Here is a 10,132-nt window from a genome sequence, read left to right on the forward strand (position 1 = left end):
ATTCCTGACCTACTAACCGCTTCCCGCCCCCTTGACCTGTCTGTCCTCCCCAGACTGACCTCTCCCCACCGACACTCACCTCTATTGGCTTCATGTCCGACCCTTTAACTTAAGACCATAAGATATGAGTCTAAGTAGGGCCATTCGACCCATCAAGTCCACTCCGCCATTTAAATCATGGCTCATGGGCATTTCAACTCCACTTCCCTGCACGCTCCCCGTCGCCCTTGATTCCTGTGAGATCAAGAATTTGTTGATCTCTGCCTTGAAGGCATCCAACGTCCCGGCCCCCACTGCACTCCGTGGCAATGAATTTCACAAGCCCGCCACTCTCTGTCTTAAGAAAAGTCGTCTCATTTCCGTTTTAAATTTACCCCCTCTAATTTTAAGGCTGTGCCCACGGGTCCTAGTCTCCTGGCCTAAAAGAAACAACTTCCTAGCGTCCACCCCTTCTAAGCCACACATTATCTCGTAAGTTTCTATTAGATCTCCCCTCAACCTTCTCAGCTCTAATGAGTACAATCCCAGGATCCTTAGCCGTTCGTCGTATGTCAAGCCTACCATTCCAGGGATCATCCGTGTGAATCTCCGCTGGACACGCTCCAGGGCTAGTATGTCCTTTCTGAGGTGTGGGGCCCAACATTGGACACGGTATTCTCAATGGGGCCTAACTAGGCCTTTATAAAGCCTCAGAAGCACATCACTGCTTCTATATTCCAACCCTCTTGAGATAAACAACATTACATTCGCTTTCTTAATCATGGACTCTACCTGCAAGTTAACTTTTAGAGAATCCTGGACCAAGAATTCCAGATCCCTTTGTACTTCTGCTTTACAAATTTTCTCACCATTTAGAAAATATTCCATGTCTCTATTCTTTTTACCAAAGTGAAAAACCTCACATTTACTCACATTCAATTTCATCAGCCATTTCCTGGACCACGCTCCTAAACTGTCTCAATCTTACTGCCGCCTCTGCACCTCCTCAGTACTACCTGCCTGTCTACCTATCTTCGTATCATCGGAAAACTTCGCCAGAATGCCCCCAGTCCCTTCATCCAGATCATTAACATATAAGGTGAACAGCAGCGGCCCCACCACTGAACCCTGCGGGACACCAATCGTCACTGGTTGCCATTCTGAAAAAGAGCCCTTAATCCCAACTCTCTGCCTTCTGTCAGACAGCCAATCCTCAATCCAGGCCAGTATCTCACCTCGAACACCATGGGCCCTCACGTTGCTCAGCAGCCTCCTGTGAGACACCTTATCAAAGGCCTGTTGGAAGTCTTGATAGATAACATCCGCTGGGTTTCCCTGGTCTAACATACCTGTTACCTCTTCAAAGAATTCTAACAGGTTTTTCAGGCACGACCTCCCCTGACTAAATCCATGCTGACTTGTTCTAATTTGACCCTGCACTTCCAGGAATTTCGAAATCTCATCCTTGACAATGATTCAAGAATTTTAATCAACTACCGAGGTCAGGCTAATCGGCCTGTAATTTTCCATCTTTTGCCTTGATCCTTTCTTAAACAACGGAGTTACAACAGCAATTTTCCAATCATCTGGGACTTTCCCTGACTACAGTGACTTTTGAAAGATCATAGCCAAAGCCTCTGCTATTTCCTCAGCCACCTTCCTCAGAACTCTAGGATATAGCCCATCGGGGCCAGGAGATTTATCAATTTTTAGACCTTTTAGCTCTTCTAGCACTTGCTCTTTTGTAATTCCTACCATCCTCAGCTCTGCCCCCTGGCTCTCCCTAATTGTTGGCATATTACTCATGTCTTCCACTGTGAAGACTGACGCAAAGTACTTATTAAGTTCTTCAGCTACTTCCTTATCTCCCACTACTTGCCTTCCAGCATCAATTTGGAGTGGCCCAGTGTCTACTTTTGCCTCACGTTTGTTTCTTATGTATTGAAAGAAGCTGTTACTATGATTTCTGATATGACTAGCTAGCCTACCTTCATATTTGATCCTCCCCTTCCTTATTGCTTGTCTGTCTCCTCTGCACCTATCTTCCCCTCTATCCATCTTCAATCTGCCTTCCCCTCTCCCTATTTCTTTCAGAGCCCTCTCCTCCTCCCTCTTTTCTGATGAAGGGTCTAGGCCCGAAACGTCAGCTTTTGTGCTCCTGAGATGCTGCTTGGCCTGCTGTGTTCATCCAGCTCCACACTTTGTAATCTTGGATTCTCCAGCATCTGCACTTCCCATTATCTCTGATGCCAATTGTTTTTATTTTGTGGACAGCTGCTATCAACAGCAAACCAAACAAAAGCTTCATTTGTCATTGTCAAAATTGGTAATAGCCCACGAGCTGCAGAGTGAACAAAAAAAAGTTACCCATTTGCTTGTGACTCTCAGATGGATTTCTTTCCGATTTATTTATTCTTTAATGAGACATAGCTGTTGCTGATTGTCCAGCACAAATTGACTTCTTGAACAGCTTCATGTTGCTGTACACAGACCCACAATGCTGTTCCAAAAGAGATTACTAATATTGACTCAGGAACAATCATTCATTTCCAAATCAGTTTGAGAGTAGCTTGGAGGTGATTTTTACTGGGATTAGTGCTACCATGTCTGATGTCCTTGACCTTGAAGATGAGTTTTCTAAGTCTGGAAAGGCGGGTGTAAGAATAGTTGGAAAAAAATGTGGCAGTGCATCTTGTATATGGACACATTATTGTGTCTTGGAGTTGGTTGTGGAGAGAATGGATACGGTGCCAATCAAGGGGCTGCTTTGGTCTAGACTCAAGATCGTTTCCAGTGTTGTTGGATCTGCACCATCATTGACACACTTCTGACTTGAGAATTGGAGGGCGGCTGCAGGCTTCGGAGTCAGGAGTTTCTACATCAAATCGCAGAGTCGTTTTGCTTTGTTCCTTTGTCTGTTAGTCTGTGGTCCCAAGTGATATCTAAAACCAGGTCATCTTTCTTGTGAGCTTGTTATTCCAAACTTAAAATTTATGTTGAATATCAGATGGAATTTGTTTTATTGACTCCATTCTGCAATCATGTCGATCTGAAAATGTTAACTGCATTAATTAATACTAAGCAGAAACAGACTTTGTAGTAAATGGTTTGACGATTTTCTGTGTCTGGAACATCCCTCTTCCTTCTTGAACGAAGATCGTACCAACCTATGGTACCAAACTGCGAGTCAAACGGACAGGGCTCATAATCTTTAAATTCCTAATCAAAATTAGTGTAATCGTATGGTTCTGTGCAATAAAAGAGAAAGAATAAACAGGTTCCCACAATTTTGCTGATGTTTATGAACAGAATGCACAAATTCAAAAGTTTGCGCTGGCATGTCTGCTTCCTCCAGCCTGTTTAAACTGCTCCATTCAATGTGAAATTTGTGATAAGTTTTAGCACACAGGTCTGTTTCATCTGTGCCACCGCCTTCAGAGTGTATTCAATTCTTATAGACATACATGCTTTCCCCCTTTTCCAGTAATACATTCCTTGAAGAGTTCAATGATATTTGGATGTTAAATCTTATCCTCATATTCTTTAGATTCTCAATCATCACTGAATCTGATGTCACCGCCATTCCATACAGTGTCAAACAGGAGTCAAGTGGCATATCCAAATTTTAATTTGAGTTTAGTGCTACACAAATATATTACTTTTTAAAAAATTATATTCAAGTCAACATTAACATTTCATTCCCTGACAGCGGATGAACTTACTTTTAAACTCCAATTTTCCTTCAGTATTAAGAGAGGTGAGCCTTTTTGCAAGCGCCGAAAGTCTCCACCAGTTTATGCTAAAGCTTGAGGAACTGTAAGTTTCACAAATATGTTCCTATTAAACACTAATTCCTATTGAAGCAGTATTCAGCTACACTTGTTCAACTAGACAGCAGAAATGGTCAAGATTTTAAAAGCGACTAAGTACTTTGAAGAGGAGTCACTCTTTGAATTAAATTCCATGATGGTGTGTGTGAGTCCATAGGTTCCTCACTCTCAATGAACCATTCAAACTGACATGCAACTACTGAAACACACAGACAAAAAAAACATGAATGTTAACAGTCACTAGGATTTTGAGAGTGATTTGGAACTTGTATTCAATACCTTCTGGGGTAAATCTGTTCCAATCTGGATAGTACTCATTTATCACCATCCCACCTACCTTCCCCAGCACCTCCTCCCTCTCCACACTATTTGTTTCTGAGCTCCCGTCCACCCTCCATTTTGGAGGAAAGGTCCTGACCCAAAACATCAACTTTCTTGAGCCTCTGATGCTGCCTGCTTTCCCCCAGCTCCACAATGTGTTATCTCAGACACCAACTTTGGCAGTTCTTACTATCTGGATAACTCATTCTCACCTTGTAACAAGTGATTTATCGTCATTTTCTTTTCAGATTACACATGTACATGTATATACATAAATATGCATGTGACACCTTTATGCCTGAACCACGAACCGAGAGGATTTTTAAAATAGTCTCTTCATATCTGCATGCAAGAGAAATCAAGGTCATAATTTTCATTTTAGGAATCACTTAAACACTCAAAGTACTCACAGTCAGTGTCCCATTTCCTTGACCAGTCAATTTGATGAGAATATTTCGTCCAAGAGGAAACCGTAACAGTAATTATATTTTATCATCAAACTCTTCATTGCATCACCAATATTTCCTTGTCTGTTTGAAATGTAAGACAATGAAATAATCATGGACAGATTGGCCAACAATGTAATTTAATGTGTGTTATGGCAACTGAAAATCACAACCATTGAAGAGTGTTCTTTAAAATGCTGTTATCATACAACAGAGTACTTTTTGAGATGCAGTGATGAATATAATTCCTGAGATGCAAAAATATATGCTGAATTAATTCCAAAGAATAACTTGACAATTAAAAAGAAGCTAAGAATCTCTTTACATCGTGATGCTTGTCAGATTGCCACTAGTCAATGGAAATCGTTCAGAACGATAATTTATTGCCAGATGAAAAGGAAGCGTACACATTTCATTTTTACATCTCATCCAAGAGACAAAAAAAAACACCTTTACGAATTCATTGTCAAACAACAAGACTCACTCAAAAAGTCATTTGGCCCATTGAATTTCCTCCACCATTCAGTGAGATCATGGTTGATCTCATTACATTTATTATTGTACAACATTGCCACCAAGCCCTCCTGAAAGCTAATACATTCCAATCCAAGTAACATCCTGGTAAATCTCTGTTTCTGTGCCATGCCTTGTCTTTGCAAATATTTTTGAGTCATCTACAAATTTAGCCACAGCACATTCACATTTTCCTCAAAGTCATTAATAAACAAGCTCAAGACCTGTGGTTCCTTCAGCATTGCCCCATTTCTTACTCACAAGCCAACCCTGGCATCTCTGTCCATTTGTCTGTTCTTTCTATAGGACATGTATCATTGGATATTTAGTTCCCAACACTTATCCCCTTACAACCACATGTCTGTGATACCCAGAACAATACATCTGTCAATTTCAATCTGCACCACAAACTCATTCACTTGGTTTAATACACTCCCTACAATTAAATAAAAGACCTTCAGTCTGGCATTTATGGCCACCCTTCTTATCTGCTGCACCTGAAATGAGACTCCTGACTATTTCCATACTTTTTGTCCTATTACTTGCTCTGGAAACTTTGCTGAGCACTTACTAGCTTCTAACTTTTTGCATAATTTTCCATGCAACTGGACTCACCCGCTCCACACTTTTCACTTTGATGCCCTACCCCCAGACCTAGCTATGTCTTTTGCCAGGATACTTGTCCCAATATGATTCTCATCAAGCCTATGCCACCGGAACAACTCCCTCCTTCCCCATACCAATGCCAATGTCCCATGAATTCAAACACATTTCTGCCATGCCATCATTTGAACAATGCATTTACATCTTCAGTTTTGTTCACACCGTGCCAAATTGCTCAGATAAGAATCCCGAGATTATTACCTTTTGGTTCTGCCTTCTCACTCAGCACCTCAGTGCTCATAATCCCTCAGCAGAACCTCTTTCCTCTTTCTTCCATATCAATGGTACCTGTGTCCACCACGATAGCTGGATTTCTACACCTCCCACTTCAAATTCCTTGGTAGCCAAGACGGAATATCCTAAACCTGGGCGCCAGGCAGGCAACACTACTTTCGAGACTCTCGATCCTAGTCACAACCAACAATGTTCATTCCGCTAACTATACTACCTCTGATTATAACTACATTTCACTTTTTATCCCCTCTTGAATGTCCCCCTGTACCACCGTGCTATAGTCAGTTTACTCATCTTCCATATACCCTGACCTCTCATCCACACAGGAAGAAAGAATCTCAAACCTGTTCGATAAGATCAAAGGCCAAGGTTCCTTCTGCACGACATCCTGGATCCTTCCACCTGCCCTGTCCTTAGTCACAGTCTCACGTCCCTGGCCACTGACCGAGCTTCAGGTAGTTAATCTAAGGTGTGTGACTGCCTCCGGAAACAGAGCATTCCCTGGTAACTCTCCCCCGCATGATTTGTTGATTGGTCGAAACTGAGATTCCAGTTCATCAACCCTGAGCTGGAGTATGGTGTCTGACCACTCCCCCGTCATGGAGGTTTAAATCATCATTGGCCCGGCATCTCCATTTCAATTACTTAAATCTTAATTTGATTTAAAAACATTACTTTGGAGCCTGTATATATTTCTCCGATTTACTTTCAATCTGAAAATTACCGATAATAGATTCTTAAACCAGTAGCTATCACCAACCAATGAACCGGGTTCACCTTCTGGGTCCCCGCTTCTGGCTTCACTTTGTCCTGTCTCAAAAAAAAAAGCTGACCAACTATCAGGCAAAAAAAGCAAGCAAATAGCACCTCTTACCCTCTGCACTGACTTACCACATTGCCACCAAATTCCCCAAAATATCTATTCACTTGGTGCATTTCACTGTAGATGTGATCTCTCCTTCCTGGCCATGCAAAGCATACTGATCCATAGCAATATACTACCTTCAAAACCTCAGCTCTTAGCTTATTACTTTTGAGTACATTCTCAAATGTTTGCTCAAAGTCCAAATACAACACATTTACTGGTTTTCCTCTACTAATTCTGGTTGGGACTTCCTCGAAAAACCCAAACAAATTAGCCAGACATAATTTCTCTTTCGTCAGGCTATGGTGATTCTGTTTGATTAGATTCTGATTTTCCAAATGTCCTGCTATTATTTTCTTCACAGTTGATTGCCACATATTTCCAACAATTTGCCTCTCTCCTTTTTAAATAGGGATGTCACATCGGCAGTTTTCCAGCCCTCAGATGCTTCTCGAGAATCGAAACCTTTTTCAGAAATTACAATCAATGCATACACCAACTCTGAAGCTCCTTTGTTTGGAATCATAGAAAGTAAACCATCAGGGCAAAGAGTCTGATCTGCTTTTACTCCATTAGATTGTCTACTACTACTTCTGTAATGGTAGTGATGGTGTGGTAGTGATGTATTTAATTCATTACTAAAGAATACAGGGATAAGGGGATCCTTGAAGTATCTTCCACTGTGAAGACTACCCTTTCCTCATTATTGTTGTTTCTTGATTTGAAAATTAAACGGGCCATCTCAGCCTAGCATATAATTGATGGCATTACCTCGAAAACCTTCTCTGCTAAAGTGTTGAATAGATTGCTACCACCTGAAAGAAGTAATTCTTCCCCTGAATTAACAGGCAACTAATATGAAAATGTGGCCTCTGGTCATAAAATATTTCACAAATGGGAGCATTCTCTACAGATATACACTATCAAGCCTCTTAAGAATCTTAAATGCTGAAAAAATAAGATTTCTCTCAATCTTATAAATCCCATCCGCCCAACATTCCTAAGCATGGCAATCCCCTCCTCCATTTCCGAAATCAACCCAGGCAACATTAGGTGTACGGCCTCCGCAGCAGGGGCCCTGTGGCCGGACACCAGTTATAAGTTACCATCCTGCTGCCCCTTCTCTACTTCTGTTTGCGATGCAGTCCTCTGTCCATCCTAATATACTACCCTTGAACCCATGGGCTGCTTTCTTTTGAGTCACCTTATGAGTTGTAATTTATCAAATGCTTTTTTGAAATCTAAACGTACTACATCAACTGGTGGACCTTCATCAGTCATGTTTGTTTCCATCTCAAAGCACTGTAGCAGGACCGCGGGGGCACATCGCCGCGAGCGGCTCAGGACCAGTGAATTCAAATATGAAATTACACGAAAGACAGCATTGAATTTAAAGCATCAAGAGAAAAGGGATTTGGAATCGAGCATTAGTTTGTGGGGATGGAGCAGCGCTTAGAATATTGAGTTCAATTCTGGTTGCTTCATTATAGGAAGGATGTGGAAGCTTTAGAGAGGGTGCAGAGGAGATTTAGCAGGATGCTGCATGGAATGGACGGCAGGTCTTATGATGAAACATTGAGGGGGCGCGAGGACTTTTTCCATTGGAGCAAAGAAGAATGAGAGGTGACTTGATAGAGGTATGCAAGATGATGAGAGGCATAGCTGGAGTGGATAGTAAGATTTTTTTTCCCAGGGCAGAAATGACTATTACGAGGGGGAGAAATTTTAAGGTGACTGGAGGAAGGAATAGGGGAGATGTCAGAGGTAGGTTCTTTACACAGAGAGTGGCGGGTGTGTGGAATGCGCTGCTAGCAGTGGTAGTGCAGTCAGATACATTTCAAGACTTTTAAACGACTCTTGGATCGGCACATGAAGGATAGTAAAATGAAGGGTATGCAGGGTAGTTTGATATGAGTGGGATAATAGGTCGGCATAACATCGTGGGCCGAAGGGCCTGTACTGTTCTTTGTTCTCTGTTCAGCCAAAGGTTCTTTCCTTTTGAGGAGAGGGTAATTGATTGTAGTTTTTAAAAGACAGAACTGGAGGACAGAGAAAGATATCAAGGAAGGTTGCACGTTAGTGACAGTATCAACAAGTCCACAGCAGATGCACTCTGAGTAACTACACTGTTTTGAAGGCGAGAGGACCGATGCTATCAGTTAAGCCCCTCTTGTTCTTGTATTGTGTACTTCTGATATCGGCGCAAATGGACAACCTCACTCTCCTGCTAAGCTGCAGAACGAATAATGCTGCAATATTTGTCAACCCCCAAATGGGCATTGATACATTAGTAAATCTCACATCAATAAACTTACATCTCAAGGTTCTCACCTTCTAGGACTGTTTGTAGTGGTAAATAACCCAAGCGAGGATGTTTGGCAAAGTATTTCTTTGATCTGAAGTTATTTTTCAGCACCTTGGTGAAATCACGCACATCTTCACCTGATGTTGTCTAAAAATGTAAAATAAATCAAATTTAGTTAAGAATTAATAATGAACTAATCTACTCAACTCACTCTATAATCCATGCTATTCCTGCTAAATGTCTTTGAGGATGTAAAATTGAAGAGTCTGCAACTCTGAGGGATAAAGTCGGCTATCTTTCTGTAAGATTATGATCAAGGTTAGATATGTCTGAATGTGAGTTTCGGACAATTAAGCTTGAGTTTCATAGAGTCATACAGCATGAAAACAGATCCTTTGGTCCAACCAGCCTATGCTGATCACAATCCCAAACTGAACTAGTTCCACCTGCCTGTGCTTGGCCCATATCTCTCCAAACATTTCTATCATCTTTCTATCTTCTGGGTACATCACCTCAGCAGATTTCTCCATCCTGTGGCCAAATACTGAAACTATCCAATTAAATAATTTCAAATGATACACAGATCCAGGATTCACATTAGTGGCCTTTCTGGTTGAATTCCGAATTATTTTAACAATAGTGCATTTCGTTGTCCAATTATGCCATGTAATCCAGTGATCCAAAATTCATCTCATTGGGTTTAATTTGTTTGTTTTTTTGTCTTGTGTCAAAGATGAGATCAATACATTGGTGAGAAATTATCTTGGTTTGGAGATTCAAAGTCACTATAGTCCCAGTTGGGACCACAGGTCTGCTCTCACAGTCGAGAGAGATAACTGGAGGTGGTTTAAATTGAAGGTTACCACACCTCAGATGAGGAGAGAGGTTGAGAAGAAGATTCCTTCATTGTAACTTCAGACAGTGTCGGATCCCAGGCTGTTGGTATCACTCTGAATTACAAACCAGCCAACTGCCT

At 41.5% G+C, this 10,132-nt stretch overlaps 1 long non-coding RNA gene across 3 annotated transcripts in view; it reads right to left on the reverse strand.

The window, feature by feature from the left end:
- Positions 1-9,297, reverse strand: part of LOC132209062 (uncharacterized) — a 32,174-nt gene extending 22,877 nt beyond the window's left edge. For 2 of the 3 annotated variants that reach the window (XR_009445159.1, XR_009445161.1), the window contains exons 1-2: positions 9,183-9,297; positions 4,541-4,660 (exon numbers count right to left, since the gene is read on the reverse strand). This is a non-coding gene — a long non-coding RNA (uncharacterized LOC132209062). Of the gene's footprint in view, positions 1-3,701; positions 4,124-4,540; positions 4,661-9,182 lie in introns of those variants that run through there. The other variant, XR_009445162.1, reaches the window with a different exon arrangement.
- Between the last annotated feature and the right edge of the window lie 835 nt (positions 9,298-10,132).

The sequence above is a fragment of the Stegostoma tigrinum genome, unplaced genomic scaffold (genome assembly GCF_030684315.1).
Source record: "Stegostoma tigrinum isolate sSteTig4 unplaced genomic scaffold, sSteTig4.hap1 scaffold_64, whole genome shotgun sequence".
Classification (NCBI taxonomy): Eukaryota; Metazoa; Chordata; class Chondrichthyes; order Orectolobiformes; family Stegostomatidae; genus Stegostoma; species Stegostoma tigrinum.